General features: G+C 34.3%; 1 protein-coding gene across 1 annotated transcript in view; it reads right to left on the reverse strand.

The window, feature by feature from the left end:
- bru3 (CUGBP Elav-like family member bruno 3) overlaps nucleotides 1–27,672 on the reverse strand; it is a 711,140-nt gene that overhangs the window by 449,862 nt on the left and 233,606 nt on the right. The gene's annotated exons all lie outside the window — the stretch shown is intronic.

Genomic DNA, 27,672 nt, shown 5'->3' on the forward strand with positions numbered 1-27,672 from the left:
GCTCGAGTTAACAGAGAGCGGCATTCTGGTCGGAGACTTCAGCAAGAACAATTTAATAACGGGGATATAGTTATAATACCTCTAATCACTAGTGTGTACTTACTTACGTGTAATTGTAATATCGTTACTCCGCACCGTATATGACTATAACGACGTCGATTATAAATCTTACTATATAATTTACATAATTCTATTTTACTTAATTACAAATATATCCCGTTACACAGAACGGAATAATGTTGAAAGTTTCATTTCATTAGTGCACAAAAACAGCAATAAACGTCGGTGCAGCAACTCGGTATAAATCGTGCTCTTCCCCCGCTATCTGCCACTTAAAACGGCTGCAGCTTACACCGTAATGTAACGTGGGATCTTTTTCTAATGTTATTAATGCAAGCTATGTTTGTTCTACTTTCACGGTTTAACTAATCAATGTTGGTATAATTGTACACACAATTATTAGTGTCGTGCAAGAAGATTCAGATAGGAAGCATTGTCCACGGTAAGCTTCAATGTATCAATTAAATGCGATTCGTATGATGCGACAATCTTCATATCGGTCGAATCACGGTAATCGTATAGGCATATGTTGATACTATCTTGATATATAAAAAAAAATATTTCGTAAGAAATCCTCAAAACTCATTACAGAGTAGTTACTCGTAAGTTGAACGAAAACTCACTACTCAAGGTATGTAATTGAAACATTATGAATTCACAGTGAATCTACAATATCTTAATTTACTTTCTTAATAATTAATATTAAAGTGACGTACAATGTTGTGCGAATTTAATCAGTTGTATCATAATTTTTGATATGTTTATTTAACTTAAATTGATCACTTCAGTGTAACGTGGTGCAAAGGCTAGACCATTTCACAGCATTGCCTAGACAAATTTTACACTTAGATAAGAAAGAAGAACGAAGCGGTACAAATCCTGCGGTTTTAAAGCTACTGTTGCACTATATGCGAAAAACTGCAATGCGAATATTAACAAAAAAATGTTAACGTTAATTACAAACTATGTGTACTACACAAAATTAGATAATATTAGACCAGTTATATGAATTTCTGCGTAACATTCGAATATGCCAGGTTTAATAAATATAACTTACTGTTTTTTAAAGATCTATTTTTTTTCGAACGAAATTATTTCGGGCCGATTTTAATTATTATGTCGTGACGGGGATAGTTTGTCCACTGCGACCGATATCGGCGGTTTATTTTGTTCCAACTGTCACTCGTGTGACGGCAGTGTTCCAATGTGTTTACATTGTCGGCACATCGGCGCGCCAAAAACTCGGTGCCGATCTAGCGGTCACGCCGATCTGCTTGGAATATCGGCGGCCTGGATGACGGTGCTTGGGTGACGGACGTGCGGTGCACAAGCTCCTATAGTAAATGTATGTACGCTACTTCGGCGCCGTCTTTAATTATCGGTATCGGTGGTCGGTGGACAAACAGCGTAACCTGTGCGTTTTTGTGTGGCTGTTTTAAAATTTAAGAGGGGTAAGTTCCTAACAAATGTATAATGTTTAAAAATATGTCCCATGTCTTCGAAAATATAGTCAGTAGCCCGACTGCTTAATTTTATACATGCTGTACTAATTTTTATCTATAAATAATTTTTTTTTCATGTATAATTTTATCTTTTCTAGTTGCTCGCTTTGGTAAAACAAGTACCTAATCTGGGTGAAAAGAGGACGTTTGGACTTTAGTTTTGGTAGATAATGGCGATTAAATAAATTAAAGGCTCAGAGTGAAGAGTTGCATTTTATTCCTCTGAGATTACGGGAGAATTGTTGTTTTCGTTACTAATTGGGATGTAAATCAGTCGTGTCTGATTGTTTTATGTATTCTGAGGTTTACATATCTGTGTTTCTGTTTCAACGGTGTAGAAAAACATTATGAGGAAACCTGCATGTCTGTAAAAGGAGAGATCTTCAAAAGATAGTGCTCAAATGTGTGTGTTGTCCATTTTATTAAAAAAAACGCGTAGTTTTTGTTTTCTAATAAAAATCTCGAAACTTTTTTGAATCAGTAAAAATGTGATAAATACATAAAATCGAGATAAATTACGTAAATGTTTTTATATTACATGAACATTATGAAGTGTATCAATATACAATTCGTTTATTTACAATGAATATTAGACTTATGTATAGTCTAATATACAACGTTATGTTTCACGTAATTACATAAGCGAGTAGCACGACATAATTTGATCCCACCCCAAGCCATCAAAGGCCGGCGTAACCTTTAATTATAACTGTAGCAACCCTATTACCGACTGCACATTGATTTGCTGTCAGATGCAATGATCTGTCCTAAACATAGGGTTGACAGATTCTGTAATTTTCTGGACGTGTCAACAGCGTTGTAAGAAGCTTTCATCCTATATATAACATAAGGGGATTTTTAAGTAGGAAAAGGGAGTTATTATTTAACAGAATTGAGTCGAAATCACGAAGTATCTATATTAAAATATAACTTTAGACAATTGACAAAAGTAAAGAGTGTGTAGAACTTCGACGCTCGAATGAAGATTACTCTTATACAAGTATGCGTAATTACACATACATGATTTGAAAGTGAAATAATTATACATACTTACCAGAGAATTATAAAGAATCAAGAAACATGATGTCTGTTTAAAAAATGCCAGCCTAAGACATGTTATGATATTTCACGACGCTTGGGTTTCAGTATGCTAAAAAATTTGATATTCATTCATACATATACACTCGAAAAAAATTAACTTCTGTAGCCCAGTTAATTTTTTTTTGACTTTTATATAAACTCAGATTTTATCTTCCTTCCTCTATTCCTGTATATCAAAAAAATATACCACATACGTAACATGTTTGTAAGCTTACGTATTGGTACTACAAAGCTAGTGTATCATTCAATCCCCTTGTTATGGGCTCACAAAGGCCGGGTAGGGCCAGCTTAATGACGTCATGTCGTTAATTAATACAGTGGCCTCTCTCATTACCCCTTGCACATCGATTTACTGTCAGACACATGATCTGTCTTACATGAGAGGGATGATAAAGAGCTCCGAACAGCGGTAGGAATTTCGGCTTACTAATATGGAAAACAAGATAAAAAGCACACCATATGTATGAGAAAAGAAATTAAATATATAATATTAAATTATTCCAGTACATACTTATTTTTACTTTCCAGTTGATTCTTTTTAGTAATCGGATAGTTTTTAATATATATATACAGGGTGAATTTGTAAAACGGGCCTTCAGGGCCAAATCCGAAACTATAAGGATTAGCGAAAAATGCTGAAAGGAGTTACGAGGCCGATTTTAATAAAAACTAAAACTGCATCATTAGTTTTTTTAAATATTTTTTTCCTTAGCCGGGAATCGAACGAGTTCATTTTGAAAAAAATGACACCACTATATTATTCCACTATCTGAGAGTGTCGCTTATAAGGATCAAATGCTGGGAAGTAATGTTATGTGACAAATCAAAGGAAAAGGAAAATTTTGAAGAAAATACGTATTTTTCCATACATTGGCATACTAATCCTTAAGGATTATACATAACAAATGATTTATGTATAATTCTTTAGAAACAGACATAAGTCATACCATTGAAGAATTTGTTGGTTAATCAACTAATTATTCGATGTTATGACTATGACATACGGTTTAGTATGAGAAAGTAATAGTTTGGCAAATAAGTTACCGCCGTTTTTAGGATTTATTTTTTAATGAAAATAGATAACTGATTAAATAGTAAATTCTTATTGTTTGTTGTTTACAACTTCGTTTCAACGTTAAATATGATTTTCTATATCTCTTTTTTTAGTAATCACGCGGATTTGACTCTAAAAAGTAATTCTCGCAAATTGTCAACTTTACATCTGTATTAAACGAAACTCCGCCCATAGCAAGTAAATCTATTTTATTGGTCCTAAAAATAACTTTAGCTAAGTTGGACATAAAAATATAAATTATTGGGAAACAAAACGTCCATTTCGAATGATTAGAAACATTGAGCCAAAAAAAATGTTAATACACGAAATGTTTAAATTAATGAATGGCGGGAACTTAACTGCCAAATTAATATGAAAAAATATGTATTTTCTTAAAATTGAGGCTTTTCCTTTAGTTTCTCATTTATCATTACTTTCCAGATTTTGATCCTTATAAGCAACACTATCAGATAGTGGAATAATATAGAGGGTGCATTTTTTTTTCAAAATGAACTCGTTCGATTCCCGGTTAGGGAAAAAGTTATTTTAAAAAAGTAATGATGCAGTTTTAATTTTTATCAAAATCGGCCTCGTAACTCCTTTCAGCATTTTTCGCTAATCCTTATAGTTTCCGATTTGGCCCTGAAGGCCCGTTTTAAAAATTCACCCTGTATATATATTTTTTTTAATTTAAAAATACATGTTTTATAAATTGTTCACTTCTTCTAACATACTACCTAGTACCTATAGTTGTTTAATAAGGTCGTAAGTTTTTATTTTCCGCTATATTTGCAAAAACAGGCATAATCAATTTATTCATGATCCTTGTTATTATGTTTTATAAGCTATACTAATAGAATATTTCAAAATGTATCAGCTGTTTCATTACTAATACATACAACGAAACATTGAGGGTGTTGCCAAAACATTACATTCATTGCTTGCATCGGGTAAAAAAATAAAAGTACAGAATAAAACAAACAAAAACAGTTTCTTAACACAGTATACATAAAGACACGGGAATCGCCACTGAATATCAAAGGCGATCTGCTTCACGATGTCCTGTGGACCGGAAGGACACGTGCTGTTTCCCACGGGACCACTGAGCATTGTTTATGTGGATAGAAAATGTTTTTCTACGCAGGTAACATTTTCCTCTTTTGCGGTTTTTTGCATTTGATCTTTGACAGGGTTGGGATCGATTCTCGACGGATATAATATAAATGTAAATTAGAGACTAAGTACAGAGTAAAAATAACGTCTGAGGATTAATCTACATTTGTCTTACTATTGGATAATTTGAGCTAAAATCGTTAAATTTTCATAAATAAGAAACGCAATGTTTTATGTTTATTTTAAAAACATAGTAAAATGTATTCTTATAACCTAAATAAACATTTTTTTAAAAACGCATTTATTTTTAAAACGAAAGAAGAGCGTTTACAACGTTCCTTAAAACAATTTTCTCGAGACTCGACATCAAAGTTTTTACCTTACTTTTACCAACAAGTCTCGATAAAACATCCTATTTATATACTCATGTTTAAACGCGAAATATGCATCACCGAGTGAAAAATAGACTAGTTAATATAACGAGCAAGAAACCCTCGCATGAAGTCACGCGCTAACTACCCTCACGCTACACTTCGCACCTCTTACGTACCGCTCTATACACTCGATGAAAACAAAAATGAAAGAAAGTAAGAAAAAAAGATAAAAACGTTTATTTGTTCACTACGAAAGTTTTAATTCCTATTGCAAAGTTGCCATCTTTCGCATTACATTTCGAGAAAATGTTCAAAAAAGATTTTACATGATGTTCCCACTGGTCCATTACACAAAATCGCAAATAAATAGATTTGTTGTGTATGTAAATAAATACATAATTTATATATATATTAGTAAATAAATATATAAATTTGGGAATACTGTCTGCCTGCCTAAAGGTATTCAAAGTAAATTTAGGTGAACTTGTTTGTTTTACTATTAAAAATATTATGATTTAAATTGTTACTTTGATATTTATAATACTACTAGCTGACCCGGCAAACGTTGTGTTGCCATATAAATAAGAAAATGTTAAGGGTGAGCAAACCTTATCACTTAGGGGTATGAAAAATAGATAGTAGCCGATTCTCAGACCTACTGAATATGCTAAAATTTGGTGAAAATCGGTAAAGCCGTTTCGGAGGAGTACGGTAACTAACATTGTGACACGAGAATTTTATATATAAGATAACACAGATTTACAATTTGTCAAGAAATATGATAACATATGGAAATACCTAATATATTTTTCTGTAAAATATTTCATTATAGCGATTTCAAAGAGTCACACTTAAATATAGAATACACAGATGGATATTGTCACACCGTTAGTTATAGTTTGAAGGAGCTCGATTTTATCTTATTATATAAATATACACAACTCAAAGGCGACTGACTGACGTAGTGATCTATGAACGCACAGCCCAAACCACTGGACGGATCGGGCTGAAATTTGGCATGCAGGTAGATTTTATGACGAAAGGATTTTGATCAATTCTACCCCTAAGGGGATGAAATAGGGGATGAAAATATTACGTTGTAACGCGAGCGAAGCCGCGGACAAAAGCTCGTAAAAATATAAAACTCATTTTGTTTATCAAACAATAATCTCGTGTTAGCAAAATACTATACAAAACTTCTTTTAGATAAAGAGATGTCTCGTCACATTTGAGGTCCCTATTATTATCTTGTAGCTCAACAAATAAATACTGTGCCTTTGTCGAAATATCTATGTCAACTATATTACACATAATTCGGAGGTCTCTGTCAACAGTCTTTCCTTTCCGGTCGAAGCGATATTTGTAATATTTTTCTGATTTTAGTACCTACTGGTGATATTAAAATATTGTTAACGTTATTTTTATATACGTTTATTCGCTTACGAATTAATAAGACTATGCCTACAAAATGATATTTGTTTACGAGTTAGTCATACCAACGTAATCATATTTTTTACAAGGGATTTGTTTCTACTTTATTAAGTATAATATATATTACTTTATACTTTATTAAGTAGAAACAAGTGTCTTATTAGACAGTAATAAGTGATATGTTGTTTAACACTGGTCGAACAATATTTCTAAACACCTTTAAAATCCCATGGATACATAAATAATTACATTATACTACACACTACGATACTTTAACCTATGTTATGGGTGACATGAATACAAATAGGAAACACAGTCACCCAAAATTAGAACGGAAATCTAAGTTCATTTGAAGTTCCATCATACTGGGTATCAAAAGGCACCCTTCCGTGTCATCACCAAACCACTCAATATTACCAAAAGTATTTTAAAATTTTATCTACATTATAAAAAACTTATACAAACTTAAAACAACTATTAAAAAATTGAAAAGAAATGCCTTAAAAACTCAAATAAATTTTTGACAAAATAAAGAATTCGAGGTTTTATTCTCAACGAGAGTGTAAGCCGGGTCTTATAAAACGAAGATATCTTTAATATCGCCAACTTTGATTGTGATCCTCACTAGAGAATATCGGAAGCGAGTTTTATAACGAAGTTCACTATTCATAAAATGTTCTTTTGCTCGTTTGCTTGTTATTTCTGTGCAGGTATGTTTTACTTTTCCTTTGCGACGGAGAAGAAATATTTGCAAAAGAAATACTCGTAGTTAGGAGTGAAGAATTGTTAACAGTATTTTTACGGTTAAGCTGTAGAATTTATTGATGCTTATAAATTCTGTTTATAAAATTGATGAAAAACACACGAGTTTGTAGTCTGTAAATAGTCCCTGCATGAGTGGATTTGTATTATAAATATTAGGATTCAAATGCTATTCGAAGTGAACTCAGAACTAAGTTGGAACTTTTCGTGTCTCTCTCTTATATACCTTTCAAAGCAAAACACAGCAACTCTCATTACTGCTGTTATAAGGCAACAAGTATTGAGTTGGTGCCTCCAAGGCACACCACGACAGGTTGCATTTACCATCTTTAGATGCGTATTCAGCCCCTAGCCATCTTCCATCCAGCGACATATTGTAGGTATATATGAGCATGTAGTCCGCCTGATAGTAAGTGGCTATTGCCGCCCATGGAAAATGGATGGATTTGTAATCGACTCTAGATAAGATTAGATTCCTATCTGATGTCGGCGACAGATGTTACCCGTGATGATTAAGCTGGTATGCCTCGGAAAAGTTTCTCCATTGCCACACTGTTCAAACCAGAACACAGGAGCGCTCGACACTGCTATTATTAGGCAGAAATATAGCGACGGTGGTGCTTTCGGAGTTGAATTACAAAGAGTTCTATCAGCTGACCTTGCGTATCGTAGCTGTTATTTTACACAGCCCTCGCGTTGTTCAAGTCCGCAATAATACGACGACCACTAAGTTACGACGACGACTAAGCTAGAATGCCTCGAAAAATTACGTCTCTCTTACCACAATCATCAAACCAGAACACAGCAGCGCTTAAAACTACTAGGTAAGTGAGAAATAGGTAAGATGGTGGTGCTTTTGGAGTGGAACCACAAATAGTTCTTCCAACTGACCTTGCGTAGCTGTTACTTTACACAGCCCGCGCGTTATTCAAGCCGGTAATAACTCAGCGCGACCGGCCTCAAATTTACGTATTTACGTTCCACTGACCCATATTCAGGTGGTCGGTTATTTCAACCAATCGCGTACTAGAGTCTGTCAATTGGTTAACTTTATTAACCAATGGTTGGCCTAGGCGTGGCGTGGCGTAGTGCCAAGTGACGTTTTACGCCTAGCACTTGTTGATTTCGTAAGAATTTCAGCCTGCCGCAACAACTACAAAAAGCGCAAAGTAGGTCGGATACAGCTGAGTAATTTAAACTTTATGTCCGTTGCGTAAATTATGGTTTGGAGTGAGATGGGCTGGGTAATTATGGTCTTAGCGATTAGGATATGCTGCAATCTCAATTATCGCGCTTGCGGGCGGCTTAGGTACCTATGTTTTTGATCTTACATATTTTGCGCACAGAAAGTTGCATAAGTTAACAGGTAGTTCACAACGCAGCTTATGCAACCCAGTTTGTTAACAACGATTATAACTTAAGCATTAATAAAATTTCAAGCAATTCCTTTTTGCCGCTTTTTTCCTCCATAGTAGGCACTAGCCATTTGTAATGGTAAACTTCACTAACTTCTGACAAGTTTTTAAATAATGCTCTATAGTATGATTGTAGATCGAGATGGATGCCTTAAGGATGTAAGCTACTACCTAAAGGACGATATGATTATACTAGAAAGTATATAGCAGCTGTGATGAAGAAATACATCGTGAAGAATGTAGGATGCGTGACCTACATACCTGAAATTTTTAAAATTAACCAATGATGTGCCCGAAATCTGCCGATTCACAGTTAGCCATCATAGTAATTAGTTTTTGCCATTAACCCATCTCATTTTGAAAAGAGAGCCGTGCCCAGCAGTGGGACTGTAATGAGTTGATGATGATGTGTTAATAAGTAGTAACACATAACAACGAAAACTAAAATATTCAGAACATAAGAAGATTAAACTAACATAGAAAGTTTAATATTGTCGCGGTTAGACGTTTTATATTGGAGCAAGAAAACTTAATTAGCTTGAACTTTAATTAAGGCACTTCATTCCTTAGGCATTAGATGAAAAATTTAATTTAGACCAAAGACAGCAAGAAATATGCATTTAATAAAGAATTCTAAGGACGCCCCTAACTTAATTTCGTGTTTATATAGTATGACTATTTTGAAGATGAGATTGGTTAGGAAATTTGGACAAAAACCCCTTAACGTGATCTTTATGGATATGCCATATGATACAATTTATTTTCTTTAGGTAGACGTAAAAAGATAAAAGTTTTCTAAAGATAAAAATGTATCAGTAATCGATAGTGTAACAAAATTCAACTCCACAAGCGATTTAGTTACCTATCGCTTATAATGTAGCTACAAACTCATGATATAGCTACATGCTCGTAATGTAGCTATAACCCACAGTGTAGCGATATGCTCATAATGCGGCGGTTTGGCTCCGTGCCTAGATAGCAGAAGCCTGAACCGCGCCGACATTCTTTCACATCAACACTTGTGTGAGGTCCAAATTACTAGAATGAGCGATTTGATTTTAAATACATGTAATTTTTTATTGAATTAACCTTTTCAAACAGATATTATGCTGATTTGGTTTATTAAATTGGAGAGGCTAACGAGCATGCAGTCCACCTCATGGGATATACCCACTGCCTGTTATACATAGAATATTCATAGTTAACTCCAGGTTGGATTGTTATCTGAAATAGGCCACAAATCAATCGGTATTTTTAGCCCTGAAGACTAAAATAGAACGTCTTGTGTCTCTATAATATCCTTCGAACCAAAACACAGTACAGTATTGTCTTTACAAAATAGAATATTTGGTCTATCTATAACGCTGCTAGAATCGAAGTGCACAGGTCGTAAAAACATTACTGTGGTTCTAGTACATATATGTTTAACCATCGAAATATTTATGGTATAGCCAAAGCTCAAGTGGAGTTCTATTTTTTCAGGCATTGGAAAAAATACCTTAGCTGAGATTAAAGATTAGCTCTCACATCCTAGACGGAACAGTTTTGTAAAAATGTAAATAACAGTTGTGAGTACGTATCATGTAGCGTGTGTAACCTGAGAATCAAAAACTCAAAACGCTTCCGCTCATAACTTGAACCGCTTCCAGAGATCACATGCAAGCAATTTGTTGGGCAAAGCTATGGGGTTGCAGTTTTTATTATAAAGCTTGCATATCGTGGACCACCCCGACCATTATATATCCCTCCACAGCGCTAACTGTCGGTTACTAGATCGTATGTCTTTGTTTTGCAAGAATGCTTTTATAAGCAATTCTTTACTCGCCAAATTTGGTTTTGTGGTGTCGGTCTCATCCGTTGTAAAATTGATTCGTTTGCTTTTACTTGGGTTATTTATTGTATTTTGAGATATCTGTGAAATAAGGAGATAATAAAGTTTTATTTTTCGTCGACTTTATATGAAATCGTCACTATCGTCATCTATTATAGTCTTACTGCTGAACACTCCTTCCAGAGTGAGATAGATTGAGTAGATTACTTCACTGCGCTGGTCAGGTACAAACTGGTAGACTCCTTAGAACTTGGGTTTTTTTCTTTTTTTTTCAGAACTCTGGGGTGTAGGTCTTACAATGTTTTTTCTTAGCAGTTATTTAAAGAAGATAACACAATATTCTTCTTGAACTGTATGGTACTGTTTACTTGTCTAGACTTGGTTCCTTATTCGATCCAAACTCTCATTTAATAACATTTACACAATAGCTCAGCTTTCAAACTGTTCATCTTAGACGCGTCCGTGATTAAACCATCTCGAAGCGCCGAGTCCTTTGAGTAAAACGGGAATCCATTTCAGTAGCAGGTTTATATCAGAAACATTGCGCCAGAAATGTTCGTGTCAAAGGGCTATACAGTCTATCGAATAACCGACAGTCGCCAAATCGCAATATGTACGTATAGAACAATATTCGTTTTAATTAACATCGGATCGGAATACGCACAAAAGACAGTCGGATATCCGACCCGAATGGCGGGCGAGGCGTTTATTGCTGACGATCACGATACGATTTATATCGCAATGAATTGTTTAAGACCTTTGTAATGTTTTGTAAATTAAATTAATGTCGATTAGAATTGACACATATATTCGTACAGTATTGATAGAAAGCTGGATATAAAAAGGATACTACGAGTATTAATATCTTTATAATTAATGTAGAAATGCATACATCAGTACATTCAATTAATTAATACGCCTGCCAATTAGCTTTAGTTTTAGAGAAAAAAATACTATAGCCCTAGTCCACCACGCCGCCCAATTGTGGATATTTTAATCGTAAGCCATGAGGCAGAATATCGCAGGTGTAATACTAGTTCGACATTGACATGCAAGGTTCAGGGTTCAATGCACGGACAAACGTTCCTAAATACATAATTTATTTATGGCATAGGTACACTTGGATATTTTTGTGTTTTGTGTAACACCCATACTCTTAATCCAATCTTAAGGCTATGGATGTAAAAGGCGATATGAAATTATATTTGTTTATTTATAATAATACTAGCTACCCGGTAAACGTTGTGTTGCCATATAAATAAAAAAATATAAAGGTGAACAACACTTATCACTTAGGGGTATGAAAAATAGATAGTAGCCGATTCTCAGACCTACTGAATATGCAAATAAAATTTGCTGAAAATCGGTAAAGCCGTTTCGGAGGAGTACGGTTACTAACACTGTGACACGAGAATTTTATATATAAGATTTAATGTCTAGTGAACGCTCTAAATAAAACTGGCTTAACACAAACAGACCCACCCAATAACATCAGAAAATAGGTAACCTAGATTAATCTTCATCACTGTACTCACGACAAATCGCAGGCTATAAGTTCGGAATGGGTTGAATTATTCGGGTTTTCCCGACCGAGGCGTCAAGGCTATTGACAAAGGTCATTCATATTGTAGGTACTTCACGCTCGCCCACCCCCACTAATTCGGATTATGCCTATTGTTCCGTACAGACGGTTCTATAGTGGACAGGTAGGCAAGCTCTGATTGAAGGCCTGACGTCGTTTGACATCTAGGTTAGATACTGTGTATTACAACTAAGTTATTTTGCCTTATGTATAATATATATCAATTTACCCTATTACCTATATTTCTTTTGTTTGTCTGCACTTTATATAAAGTTATCTCGTATATAAATTTATATTTAAAATACAACAAAAAGTGTCAAATAAGGGTTTGAGTTTGAAAAATGTTAAATCATAATTTAACTAAACGCATTACTTCTTAGACCTTTACTGCGTTTGACCGTGTATTTTAATGGTTGCAATGTCAATTAAAAAAAATAATATAAATAAATCTTCTCAGGAAGGTGCTCCTTCTAAACTCTAGTACCATGTCCTATCTTATATTCACGTGAAGAAAATAACAAAAAAGTGACTTCTATGCCACTACAAAGTACTCTTTCCTCTGAAAGTCAGTTAAAAGGGTAGTATTACTATTTGAAGACACTACATTGATATATAGAAAGTCGTCATTTTTTTATTTTCAATTATTGGACACATATCTCCTTCTACTGTCTATCGCGCTAGCAATGCAGATTGGTAGACTGCACACATTCTTCAAAATTAAGAAAAATCTCATAGGCGTGTAGATTTTCTTATATGATTTCTTCGACCGTTTAATTAAATGATAATATATTTTTTACGAGCACATTACTTTGAATAATCAGAGATGCGCCTGGATTCGAACTATGGACTCCCTTATTAAGAATGCAAATTTCTAACCACTATTTTAATTTAATCCTAAAAGCATCTTTAAACTAATTGACAAGACGTGTAAACGTATAATCGTGTATATTACGACCATAATCTCATTATCAACATAATACATACGGCAATGACGTCACGCCAGTGATGACAGTATTGTGGTGGCTTAATCATATCTCGGTCTCATTAATTATTCCCACAGGACGCCGATGCCTAGCTAATGAGTGTGCTGAGCGGTTGTGGGGATTCATGTGATCGATATTAAGATTGTCATTGTCATAAAAATTATTGCTGAGTAATGAATTAAGATTTCCGTGTGAGTCTTGTGTTTATATTTGTCTATGTCTATGGTATACTAAAGGCATAATAGAGATATCTAAATATATATAACTCAAAGGTGACTGACTGACATAGTGATCTATCAACGCACAGCCCAAACCACTGGACGGATCGGGCTGAAATTTGGCATGCAGGTAGATGTTATGACGTAGGCATCCGCTAAGAAAGGCTATTGATCAATTCTACCCCTTCAAGGGGATAAAATAGGTGATGAAAATATTACTTCGTAACACGAGCGAAGCCGGGGGCAAAAGCTCGTAATAAATAAAATAACAGGCATAAATTAATTAAATGAAAGAAATAAATCCAGGGTTTTGAGTTAAAATAAATAAGGATTTTACGAAGCTTTAATTAGGAACAGGTATAATGGTTTCTACACTCATATAAATAGGATTATTAGTGATGTGGCACCAACGTCACTAATAATTAACTCACAAAGACCAGAACTATTTCATCATATCCGTCTGGCCGGGGATCGAACCCGGATCTTCTATATTAGAAAAATAAAAACAAATTAACATTGTGATTAAACTTAAGTATTACGTATTACAATTGTACTCACCACTCCGATAAAACTAAGTAAGATTGTAATGAAATTAAACTTAAGTTTTTAACTATTTACCTATGTATTACATTTGTACTTCAAATTATTGCATAACATTTTTAAAAGCTTGTTGTAACCTTTTCTGATTATTTAGCCATTGTCCAGAAGAACTTACCTGAAAAGATAAAAATTGTAGATTAATCATAAGTTATTTGCAGTCACAAAGAATATTAATACAAAACTTGTTAACTTATATTGTGTATTTGAAGGTGGTAGAACCCTTTGTGGTTCGTCTCCGGCGGCACCACCGCCACACCTATTTCTACCTAATAACTCCAGTGTTAGGTGCTGCTGTGTTCCGGTTTGAAGGGTGTGGTAAGGGAGAAAGACTTTTCCGAGGCATTCCAGCTTAGTCCTCAGGGGTAGCGGCGCATCTGTGGCCGACCTCAGGTAGAAATATCTAATCCTATCTGGGGTTGATGACAGATGTCCATGGGCGGCAGTAGCCACTTACCATCAGGTGGACTGCATGCTCGTCTGCTACTCTTATATTATAAAAAGAAAAAAAATGTCTTTTAGAAGCAGGATGCATTCAATGTTGAACGCTTATAAGCTGCTTCCGTATTACATATAATTATGGGAATTATTTCATTTCATACAAAACTTTCATACATATATTTCATACAAAATTTGAATAGAATAAAATTAGTTGGAATAAAACTAAAAGTAAATAAATATGTTCACAAATCTTTTATTTATAATTGGTAACTTCAGTCGTAAATATTACGTTAATAGTTAAGTTTTTTTTTCTATTTTTTAATGAGAGGTAGCTTTTTGTTTAGGCCTTCAATGATAAATATGCAAACTACAAAAGAATACAGCATTGGTATTATATTATGACACTATCATTTTAATTTGCATATTGAATTTTCAGCTAATTTTAAGTCACACATGATTAAGTATAATTGGAGACTCATTGTTTATGTTTCTCGAGCGTATGTATGTGCGTATGTAGGTATATAATATGTATGTTTTATAATAAGTTACTCTTTCCTAATTACTCCGTAAAAATAAAAAATGCTACACTTCACTTTTTCCAAAAATTAAAAAAAAAAATCCAAGAATCGTTTTCATAAAGGAACGTGATAATGAGGCATACTTTTCAGTATATATACTTTACGAAAATACTGTTTAAATTTCGTATCGTAAATCAAGCATTATTATTTAATTGTCTCTCTTATTTTGATTTTCAAACTTTTCATTTTGACAATATATTACCTGTTTGTATTATATTCACAGTCCACATGAGGGCAAGTGGCTATTACTGCTTCAACCCCCAGATAAGATTAGGTTGCTACCTGAGGTCACCACAGATATTTTGTGTCATCTGAGGATTAAATTGGAATGTTTTAGATATTTATGGCTCCGTTATAATTTCCTTCGAAACGGAACACGAAGCGCTGAACACTACTATCATATATATTACGCAGAAATAGATGTGGCGGTAGTGCCTTTCGAATCAGACCACAAAGAGTTTTACCACTTTCTATTACTGCCATTAAAGAAACAGTATTACTCTTTTCGTGACAGCAACAGGTTCGCCTTCACACGTAATTAAGACATCGTTGCTAGTCACGACCGACCTTCCAGCTAATGTCTAACGTCATTATACAACGTCCTGCCATCATAATATGTGATGGAAATTAGTTTAAAGATTATTACGTCAATGAATAAGCAGTGATAGCCTAGTGGTTAAGAAACTCGGCCTCTCGATCGAGGGGTCCGCGGTTCAAATCCCAGGCTCACCTGTGATTTTTAAAAGTTATATGCGTATTAGAAACTAATTATCACTTGCTAAACGGTGAAGGAAAACATCGTGAGGAAACCTGCATACCTGATTTATAAAAAAAAACTCAAAGATATGCGAAGTCTACCAATACGCACTTGGCCAACGCGGTGGACTATGTCCTAACCCTTCTCATTCTGAGGGGAGACCCGTGCCCAGCAGTGGACACTAATGGGTTGTTGATGATTATGATGACGTCAATGAAAGTTGTTAACAAGTTTATATACTCGTAGGTTTAATCATGCACCACAAACCTTCTCCTATTTTTAGGGTTAAATGCAACCATTTATAATGTAACGTTTTTCCAAAATTTTGCACAATACAGACGAATACATACAGAGGGTCATCTACCAATTTACTTTTCCGATTAAAACAACTGACAAACGAACAGATGTAAAAAGAAACATTTTTAATATTTGGCTATAAGTCTCTTAAAAGTACGAAACTATGACACCAAGTCTATTTTCGAAACTGCAACGAACATACTCTATAAAACTTGCGATAGAAATAAATAAAAAACAAAGACAGAAAGAGAAACACCCACATCCTCTACACTCATAACTCAACTTACTTAAAACAAATTGCCACTACTTTTAAAATCCGGGTAGGTAAGAAAAAATATAACAAACGTATCTTGGTCCGCTGGTTGGGGAGAGAGGGGTAATAGAGTGTCATCTTGACATAAATAATGATCGCGGGTACGGTGGGGTAGAGCTGAACACTGTTTTTGCATATACCAACGTCAGATTACACCCTTTTTAGGGTCTCGCAACAATAACCTAAAACCCAACGTGTCCACCTTTCAAAGCCTTTGTAGATCCTGAACATGAAATATGATATGCTGGTAAATTAATAACAGCACACAATAGTACGTAAAATGAAGTCCGGGATGGGACGTGTCGGTCCTTTCTGATATTCGTCATTTTGGGTGAAATATTGGAGAAATATGAATACACAGAAACGAACCGATAGGTGAAAAGAACGTGTTACTTTGAATATATTATTTCGCGTTGTTTTTGTCCACATTGTTGTACTTTGATCATTATGGAAAGCCTCATATGTCACACTTAGGATGCTTGATGACTTGAATACAAGGAGTAGATAATTATGAAAAGTATATATAGTTTTTAAAGATATGACAACAAATATAAGCCAACAAAATGCATAATTATTGTGTGTGGTACACGTAAAATGGATTATTTAGTTACAATTGCGAAGTAACATCCTACATGTAATTTGTATATGGTGCTAATGGCTAAAACTAAATCAAATGGATGGATGTACAAACAAACAGATGTACCAAAAATGAATTGGACACGAAGATGGAAAAACGGTCAGGAAAACATTATAAAAAAGATTCCGTTACTGTTATGTACATACATACATACAAACGTACAAGCCAAGCTAATAAAAGCGTGTTAAAATTCGAGCGTAGCCTTGGCTACGGAACCCTAAAAAGGTTTTGAATGAGAAGGGACGAAAAATCTGCACCCCATTAAAATCTATTCGACTAACCGTGTAGGAACAGGAAGCCGCGTACAAAGACGAGGAAATTGCCTATCGCTGCTAGTAATCACAGTACCAATCTAACTTGGTCGGTTATACGTAATGAGATATTCGAGAAAGTTCGACAGTAGTATTCCGGCTTCAGTGGCCATCTTTGAAGATTTTGTACGGTTCGGAATACTTTGAAGTACGATTTTGTACGTTCGAAATGAAGGGAAAAATAATTAGCAAAATGTACGGAAAAATGTCTCGCGATCATTAAACATTTGGAACGACTAATTATGTTGTTGTTTACCGAATTGAATATTTAATTAAATGTTAAATTAGAAACAAAGCCTATGAAAAGTTAAAATTACTCAAAATAATAAAATATAAAAAAGATATTCTAACAATGGTGGCTACGTTACCACCAAGGAACATTTAAATAATATTTGATATTTTGAAATCAGCTAGAGTTAGGGTTCTAGTTCAAGCTAGAGTTACAGGGTTCCAGGACATACATTTCATAAGTCAAAGGTGGTAGAACCCTTTGTGGTTCGACTCCGGCGGCACCACCGCCACACCTATTTCTACCTAATAACAGCAGTGTTAAGCGCTGCTGTGTTCCGGTTTGAAGGGTGTGGTAAGGGAGACAGACTTTTTCGAGGCGTTCCAGCTTAGTCCTCAGGGGTAGCGGCGCATCTGTGGCCGACCTCAGGTAGGAATATCTAATCCTATCTGGGGTTGATTATAGATGTCCATGGGCGGCAGTAGCCACTTACCATCAGGTGGACTGCATGCTCGTCTGCTACTCTTATATTATATAAAAAAAAAAGTCACAACTATGTAAAAACAATAGCCCTAAACCAGATTAGCATGGTAAAGTATGGTCACCCTTCTTACCGTGTCCAGTGTCCAGCATTGGGACAATAATAGGTAGAAGATAATGAAAAGCATATATTAAATCAGATAGAATTAATACATAATTCTTAATTTCTTTCCAGGTAATACTCGGAATAGAAAATATCGAGTGCTCTTCGAAAAAGGAAAACTGATATCGCAGTAAAAACTTTACAAGCGGGATTATACAAAAACGGAATCCACTGGTTCTTGCGAACTGAATAATATCGCAAATATTTCATTTATTATTGCAATATTCCAATACCGGGAACTACAGAAATATTTGTATCAATACAACGACTTGTTTTACCGACAACGAGTGAATGTCATGCTATAAGCTATAATTTTGATAAGAATAAAAAACACTGTATAATAAATTTATGACAGTTTTATGTCATTTTTAGTTAAGTTTTAAGGTGGTAGAAACAGTATATGTCGACTAGTGGCTACCACTGCCATACTTATTATATTTCAAGGTGTACAGGCAGAACCTCTGTTCTGGTGGAAATAGTTACAGATGTCAATGGGCGGTACTCACCACTTATCATCAGGTGGACTGCATCTTATAAAATACATCACTCATCAATGAATTATCATCAGAACAGAATCAGATGGACCACATGTTTATTTATTACTTTTAATTAGAAAATAAAATGGCACGTTTAATTTTATCTTGTGTAATGCATAGAACATTTATTTTTAAATATACGTAAATATATTTATAACTCTCAGAAGTTAAATTGATATTTTCCTATTGCTGATTGTTATTTGCTAATGACGTATAGGCATGTCATAATTATATGCAATTTTTGTCATCGAAAAAGAAAACATATCTTCAAAATGTATAGCCCAACTCGCTCATTCGTTGATAATGAAGAAAGTCCCTCAAAAAACAAAAGCGTTCGTTACAGCATCCGGATTTCAGATCGGGACATGAAAGCAAAAATTTAGTGAATAATTTTACTGAATATTACCGAACGAATAATACCGAAGAATGCTTTGTGTGCCGGAACGGCCTCATAGATGACATATTGGTTTACATGTTCGGTATTGCGCCTACCCGTATTGATACGGTGTTACTACTTGTTGCCTTTCTCGATCGAATTTTATGAATTGATTTACGAAAGTGAGACTTACACGAGAACTATGCAAAATCTGATCATATAGTCCATAAAACTACTTAGGTACTGAAATACATTTGAAAATGTGCTCTTAAATGTCAGCCTCTAAATTGTTTACCACTACGATAATACACTTTAAAAAATATAGTGAAGTTTTATAATAATCGAACATAATTCGAATATGACAATAATCGAACATAATTATTATAGTATTCTGTTAAGAATTAGAAAATCTTAGCCAAGATTCCCATCTTATTAGGAACTATTAGCTTTCCTTATAAAAAAATAAAACATGTGTACTGCAGGTATCATTAACGTTCTTTCATAACACACCGTTCATATTTTTAAAGATTGCAAATCTTATTAAGGTGAAAGCGAAATCAAGACATCACATTTATAGTCGGGGCGCACCAGACCGAATGAAAACAAGATTTTGAGCACTCACCTCAGCCATAGCCTAGACTAGACTATTTAAGGTACTTTTCTTACAACATACGAGTAGCGAATTTGAATCTGAAGCAACGATATATAGATAGCTGATATTATAGTCAGTTATTATCATTTGTTGTGATAGTAAATATTATGTTAAGAACGTATGTACGTTCCTTAAAAAATGAAACATCAGGTGAGCGTGTGAGAGGTGCGCCGGGGGTTTGATCCTCGGACCTTCCAATTGAGAGACGAAGTTTCAACCACTATTCTAAATCCCTGCTTACTTTTAGCACGAGTTGTTTTGATAATATCGCTATTCGCTTCTCGTTAACGATAAGCACACACCCGAAAAGCAAGACTCCAGGCATAAAAATATTCAGTCCTAATGGGTATTTTCTTATTCAAGGCTGCATTTGCGTGCACGAGACCTTAACGCTTTGTGCTGCATGTTATGACCATTTTGAAAATTATTGTTATGCGACGGCTTGATTTATTGCCCCTTAACGAGTCGCCACACGTTACGCTGAAAAATGGTTACAATTAATCTAATTCTTTTGAGTTTTAATGAAAGCGTTTACATGAATTATTGCTTACGACTTTTGTGTTTTAAGTTGTTTTTAATTGTTACGTTGTTATAACGATGACTACATTAGGCCACACCCTAATTCTATGAATGCAATTCAGAAGTACCCAGCCCTACTAGTGAGATCTTACTTCATCATTTTGCTTACTTGAAACATCGTTACTTTGAATCCAACACGGAACTCTCGTGTTAAACTGATATATAATATAAGAGTAGCTGATGATCATGTAATCCACCTGAAGGTAAGTGGCCACTGCCGCACATGGACATCTGTAATCAACCCCAGATAGGATTAGATATTCCTATAGGTGCGCGCGATGGTGGTGCCGCCGGAGTCAACCCACAAAGGGTTCCTTCAAAAACCTGCGGTTTTCCTTTAAAATTAATTATGTGACAAATCGTTTTGATACAATTGCTTAATGTAACTAAATTTAACAGTTTTTGTACATTTACATAACATTATAACTTATTTTTAGTAATTCAATATAAACATTATATTAATCGAAAAATATCATGACATCTACGTAGGTACTTAATATTTTTTATTTAAACCAATTTTTACACAATTGTAATTTTATTCGAAATTTAAAATGCTCGTTACAATAAATTCACATAAAAACAATGGTACCACATCGGTGGGAATATTCAAATTCTTCGTATCCGATAATACGGCTCTCATGCAAAATGCATACAATATCATTCTTTACTTATACGCGAGTGCTTTCCGCGTCATTCATGTAAAATTGGCTCCATTTGAATTTTATGTTCAAATATTCGGTGTATCTTAACCACGGTTAGTACTGGATTCACATTATGTATGTCCCCCATTCCTGTGGATGCTTTTATGCGCTGAATTTCTAATATTTTATATTTATTACCTTGAATCATGTTATTATGGATAAAATATTCAAAACTAAAGTTAATGACTTGTAACTATTTATTAATTTATGTGATACTAAAATACGAGTTACATATTTTAATATCTTAAAGTTAAATGGAACATTCTCACAAAAATTGTCTTCGACTTATTTATTTTAGGAATTCACTTTGGACTACTTTATTAGAGCTGCGCGGAAATTTATTTGTAAAGTGGAATAAATATACTTCGCAACAGTCCATCATCACCTCAAACTTAAAATACCAGATAGTACCTATGTAGTAGATTCAATATGAAGTGATCACTGCGGCCCATGGACTGTAATTAGTCTCAAGGTTACATATTTTAAGAGACCTGTGCCCAGTGAGGCACTACTGGTGTTATGACGACGTCCCTGACATCAACCATCAGACTTGCTGTTTCCTCTCTTATGTGACCTACTTATGCATAAGAACCTTTTATAATCAAAAACGAATAAAATATTATTTCCCCTTTTTTAAGCTCTTTACTCAAAACTTACCTATATCACTTAGAAAAACGCTAACGTCCACATATACCCTTAACTGACGATCTTAGAATGCTTCCCGTATACCAAAATGATTTAAAACGAGATATTCATCACAAAGTACTTGTAAGCTTCTTTTGAATGTTAAGGAAAGTGAACGCTTCATTTGGATCGTTAGTCACTTTCTTTGATTGTTAATTTCAAACGGAGAGTACTTGCCATCACGGGAAGGTATAATGATGTTGATGGCGTAAATGAAATCACCCTTAAAAAGATACCCTTATTTTATAAAATGATAAGGATACTAATACTTTACGATAATACTAGTAATAATAATAAGTAAGTACTCTGGCAGATACCTTAACTTAGCAGGTGCGACCGATGATTTAAGATAGTATTGGTAAATAGTATTAGTTTACATAAAAACGTAAACTTATTAATATAATGTTTTTATTTGAAGAATAAATGGCTTCGTTCACTGCAAATTGCGTAAACTTTTCGTGATTATGATAGATATTAATGTCAATGTAATGTTTCCTAATGAGTACGTAACTTCATATTTTGAAATATATTTTTTTAAATAAATGACTATACGAACTGCATTTTCACCCACCTAATCGTAAAAAGTCACTGTCAGCAATAATAATACCATATACCTACGTAAAGTCTTTCAGATGAATTTCAACCTTAAATTACTAATTTTACCGTGTTTCTATCTTACCACGCCCTTTAAACTAGCAACTGTGAACTCGATTAAACAAGGCTACTCTTAAAAGACAAAAAAGGTGTGATAATATTTTCGCAGTCGAACCAATAATGGTTGAAATCGATCAAAGTGCTAATACTAACATCCTCGCCCTTCAAATTAATAGCAATCAAAGCTCACAATTCATCGAAACAGCCCAAAACATCCCAATTAAATAACCATCTTTATTATAACGCTTCCGTAGTCACAAAATAGTTTGTTAGAGGTATTCAATTTATATTCATTATAAAATATGGCGGTGCGTTCCGTAAAGATCTCGAGTGGGGAGTTTCCATAGATACAGGGGGTTGCTATAGGTGACTCCAATTGCCTCGGCATCCGCCGGGCTTCTGTGTCGCTTGGCCCAAGTTTTGACGAAAATAAAATATTTTTCTTATTATATACCTACCATCTTGTATGTCACCAATCTCTTAATTGTTATATATTATCTATGATTATAGTATCCTGTTGTGTATCAATTTGTTTTATTACGAAAAATATAATAATTGTTATGATTATTTTCATCTAATACTCATTACTATAATTGTTGTGTGCATTGAAATTATTGTCTTAAGTATCAGTTTTATTTTTTCATCAGTTTTCTTATAATTACCTTGGATACCAGAAAAACTTAAATATTACGAATACTTTTTAATGGAAGACGAACTTAACCCTAAGAACTAGTACTCTCCTTAATATCACGAGCACAAAGCAAACTTCACATTATTACGTCACGTATCATGCAGGGGACTGATATAATTAAGCTCAAATACTTTGGGGACCAGTCCCCTGTGCAGTGAATATAATATCATTATTTTCGCAAAATCGCTAAACATAACCAGTTTAAGCTATAAAAAGATTATTAGACAACGAAATAAAGCAAAAGAGCTTGTTTCTTGTCCCACGCCCATCGATTTCCAAGTCCTCATTACGAGTTGAACAACAAATAAACAACGGACGGCTATCGGCGTCTACTCCATTTATTGGACAATATTTACTGAGCTCCATTTCTTACTGAATCACGTCAAGTGTACACTGTTCTTTAATATTTTCTTCGTTGAGAGCTGCGAGATAATATCGCAGGGTAATGATTTCTTCTTAGTAAAATCAGATTTCAGAGGGCGTATACTACCTTGACTTATATCTGTTATCATCAGCATTTTATCACTATTCTAATGATGATCTCTTAGAATGATAGTATAAAACCATAATTATGTCATTATGATGAATGCTATTAAGATTTTGATACTAATAAACAGACTAAATGAATAACTAAAATAATGAATGTAAAAGATATAACTAAATTAAATATCAATTTACTGGTTCAAATTATTATCGTAAGGTACGTGTATGTGAACACAGTATTATTATTTTATTATCAATTTGCAACATTTACTTAAAAACTGCATTAATGCAAATATTAGTCATATTTGGACTAGAGAGAATATTATATATTGAAATAAATTCAAAGCTACAACTGGCGCCATCTATCAACGAACGTGCAAAGCTTTTCGTTTGGACGGAGGCTACAGCGGGCGGATACGAAGCCTTCAGTTTACTCCTGAAACTGAAAAGATGTCGCTACTGGCTGGTTCAGTAGCGAAACAGTCTCGTTCGGGAGAGACTAGATGGCGCTAGTAGAACGTTTGTATGAAGAGGTGCTATCAGTTGTTTATGTTATACTTTGTGACAATTTTCTACTTTTGATAATATAATTATCGTGTGTGATATTTAATGGTTTATTAACTATTTAACAGGTAAAATACTATTTTTTATTTACTAATAAATCGACTTGTTTTCCAAAGTAAATGTGAACCACGAAGAATACTTAAATAAAGAAAATACTTACTTTTGTTGCAAGATCTTCTAGATCTACAAGCGAGTAAGAAATAATAAAATAAAATTTAAATATATTTATTTTGCACTTCGTATTTTTTACGTCAGGGCATAAATCTTTATAGTACATTGACATCGTAGTATTTAGTATCTCTACATTTATGTATACCATGCATCGAGACATTAAGCAAGACAATAGACTACCCTTTCCGTCACAAAAACATATACGAAACGAAATTCGCTCTATAATAGATATAACTCACTATGTAGAGTCTAGGTGACATTTCGTAAAGACCTTTTATGAGCTCCCGCTTTATGAAAGGGGTCATTAAATATGAGTTAGGAATTTAGGAACTGTCTCTTCAAGTAAATGCCTAAAGTGAATTTGCTTCCTATAGGCCAAAGGGTTGTGGGTTAATATCATTTTCCAAGTTGATTAATTACGTTCGTATTTTCTTCTACAATATTTTATATTCGCCATATTTTTTATATAATGTAGGAGTAGCAGACGAGCGTGCAGTCCACCTGATGGTAAGTGGCTACTGCCGCTTAATGAAATCTGTAATCAACCCCAGATAAGATTGGATTCCAACCTCTGAGGACTGCCTGTTCCATACCTTTCAAACCAGAACACAGAAGCGCTTAACGCTGCTTTAATTTGTCAGAAATGTGTGTATAATATAATTGTGTTTATGGCTTTACATATTGATTTCTATATACGTATAGTTTAAAGGTGGCTGAAACATTCGTGGTTCAACTAAGGTGGTATTGTCTCCATATTAAATTTCTTCTTTATAGCAACAGCGGGGGCTATTCTTGTTTGAAGGACAAGGTAAGGGACATACTTTTCCGAGGCAATGAAGCTTGGTCTCCAAGAGTAGTCCCGCATCTGTGGCCGACCTCATGTGGAAATCTGGCCTTGTTTGGAATTGATTACATGTCCATGGGCAATAGCTTTGTGACATCAGGTTGATTGCACGCTCATCTCTCAAAAACGTAACATAACAAAAGGCAGAATTATATCTCGCATATTTACTATATGTAATTTTTATTACAAAATAATAATAATAAGAACAAATAACACACTCCTACACAAAACCATTCCACCCAGCGACACAATTCACAAATGACTATGTAGGTTACACGTAGCATACGTTTTGTTAGTCACACTCCTACGTTGGAAGTCCGTTTTAATGAGTCACTACACAAAGGTGCTGAGAGAACTGTAATTTCATTACAGTCTCAATTAGTACGGAGCACGCTTTGCCTGCAAAAGTACAAAGACAGGTGTTTCGAAAATAACGCAAAAAGAAATTGTAGAATGTTGAAGGCATTGAAAATATACCGATGAAGCTCTGTTTTGTAAATTGCGTTTCGTGTGGACTGCTGTGTTATATACAGTCTATTTACTAATAATAAAATTGACTAATACTTATCAGAGGCATTTCAATCGTCCTTCATCCCTACTCCTGAGGACTGGCCTCAGGAGTAGGGACGAAGGAAATCTTCAGGTAGGAATCGAATCCTAGCTAGAGTTGATAACAGATGATCATGTATCTGATGTATGATATGAAAATGGTGATTCAAATGATTAAAATTAAAGTGGGCAATAGAGGTCTACCTATTACCCTTCAATAAAATAGGAGTCTATCACCGTCAGACACGTGGTATGCCGCGGTCTTTCTTCATGGACTAAGTTCGACTACTCATAATGAGTTTACAACAACTTTATCGCTTCGTCTTTTGAATTAGAATGAAGAAGGCATTATTTATATTTTTAATTACGTTGCTAGTCACTGGAAAATCGGAACGTATTCACATTTGAAATGTGATAAGTTCTGTGCGTTTTTTAGCGTGTAGCACTTCTTACGTTTGAATGAATTCGTGGTGGTGGTGGTTTCGTTTTGATACCGGCTGACTTACACTTTAGGCGGCCAACTTTCTTAGTCCTCAGGAGCATCCATCATTGGCTTAAAGTAAAAACCTTCTTCTATACGAACTGTGTGGCAGTAGCCATTTACAATCAGGTTAACAACATACTCATTTATTACTTCTACCTTAAAAAAGCGTTATAACTTTTTACACGAAATCCTTAGTAACATTCATGTCAATCCTTCCACAAACTCAAAATTTGCAAATGCACCTGAGTTTTACCAACCAGATATTTTAAATGTACAATACTCTTTATTGCACTCAAATAAATGCATGGAAGCTAGGAACATCACTTTCCTCTCAGTTTTCTTTAAAATTGCTTCTGCTTACAAAATCATATTTTGGCACACTATGCAAAAATTCCTGATATAGGTACGAAAATGCGCCCGAATTTATTTTTAAGATGAAAAATTGTCTTCACTTTTCAGATTGCTGTACCGTGAACGAGAAGCGAGTGAAGGTCGTGAATTTTCTCCACATGGCACAGTAGTAATTACTACATGACGTGTGTAGTGAGTTTGAACCTCGGTAGAGACAACATTTAAATTCATACTGTGTTATGGTTTAAAGAGTTTAAAGAGAGGTATTTAGATTTACACCTCAGTAATATCTATGGCGGACGACCAGACAAAGATTTGTGATTTAGCAAGACTCTTATTAGTCATTAAAGATTAGTTACAATAAAAATATATTTTGTGCCTTGACTTTAGTTATGTAACCTGACATTAACCAAACTCTTTTGATATAGGCTCGAAATTGTCTTTTTTTAATAAATTCAGATATTTACCAACTCACGTGGTTTAATCTTTATTAAACCACGTGAGTTTGGTAAACACGTGGTTTAATCTTTATTAAACCACGTGAGTTTGGTAAATATCTAATGTAAAGAGGTTAACGCGTAAATCTCGTTAAAAATTGGGAACCTGATTATTGTGTTAATTTTTATTTTTTAATTAGGATATGCGAAAAATGTTTAAAATTTAGTTCAAAATCAACTTAAAACATCAACAAACCAGAAGCGACAATCCAATCTATTCCACGAAGCAAGTATAAATAAAGACATACAAAACGAAGCACAAGTGAAAACATATTTGGAACAGTGGGGCGGTTGCCAAATCTCCCAGCTACATAGCTACGTTTCTTTAACTAATTACCACCATTGTAATGGCCGTGCTAATAGTTAGACTTCATTCGATGTACAATTACTAGAAAAAGGCTACGCTAAATTAAGCGTGAATGTACGGAATCCGGTAATGTTCGGTTATAGACAGTTCCGTAACTTTGTACAGTACTTTATTTAATTTTTCCGATATTTTTTTCAATGGTAGAATTTTTTTGGTATAACTACCTAATAATTACGTTCTTGTTTCTATGTATATCACTAATTTCTATCAACAATATGTTATCGTTTTAATGTGTAACGGTACTAACGAGACGCGGTTTT

The sequence above is a fragment of the Epargyreus clarus genome, unplaced genomic scaffold (assembly GCF_041222505.1).
Source record: "Epargyreus clarus isolate Ecla_fem2 unplaced genomic scaffold, WU_Ecla_fem_2.2 ptg000018l, whole genome shotgun sequence".
NCBI lineage: Eukaryota > Metazoa > Arthropoda > Insecta > Lepidoptera > Hesperiidae > Epargyreus > Epargyreus clarus.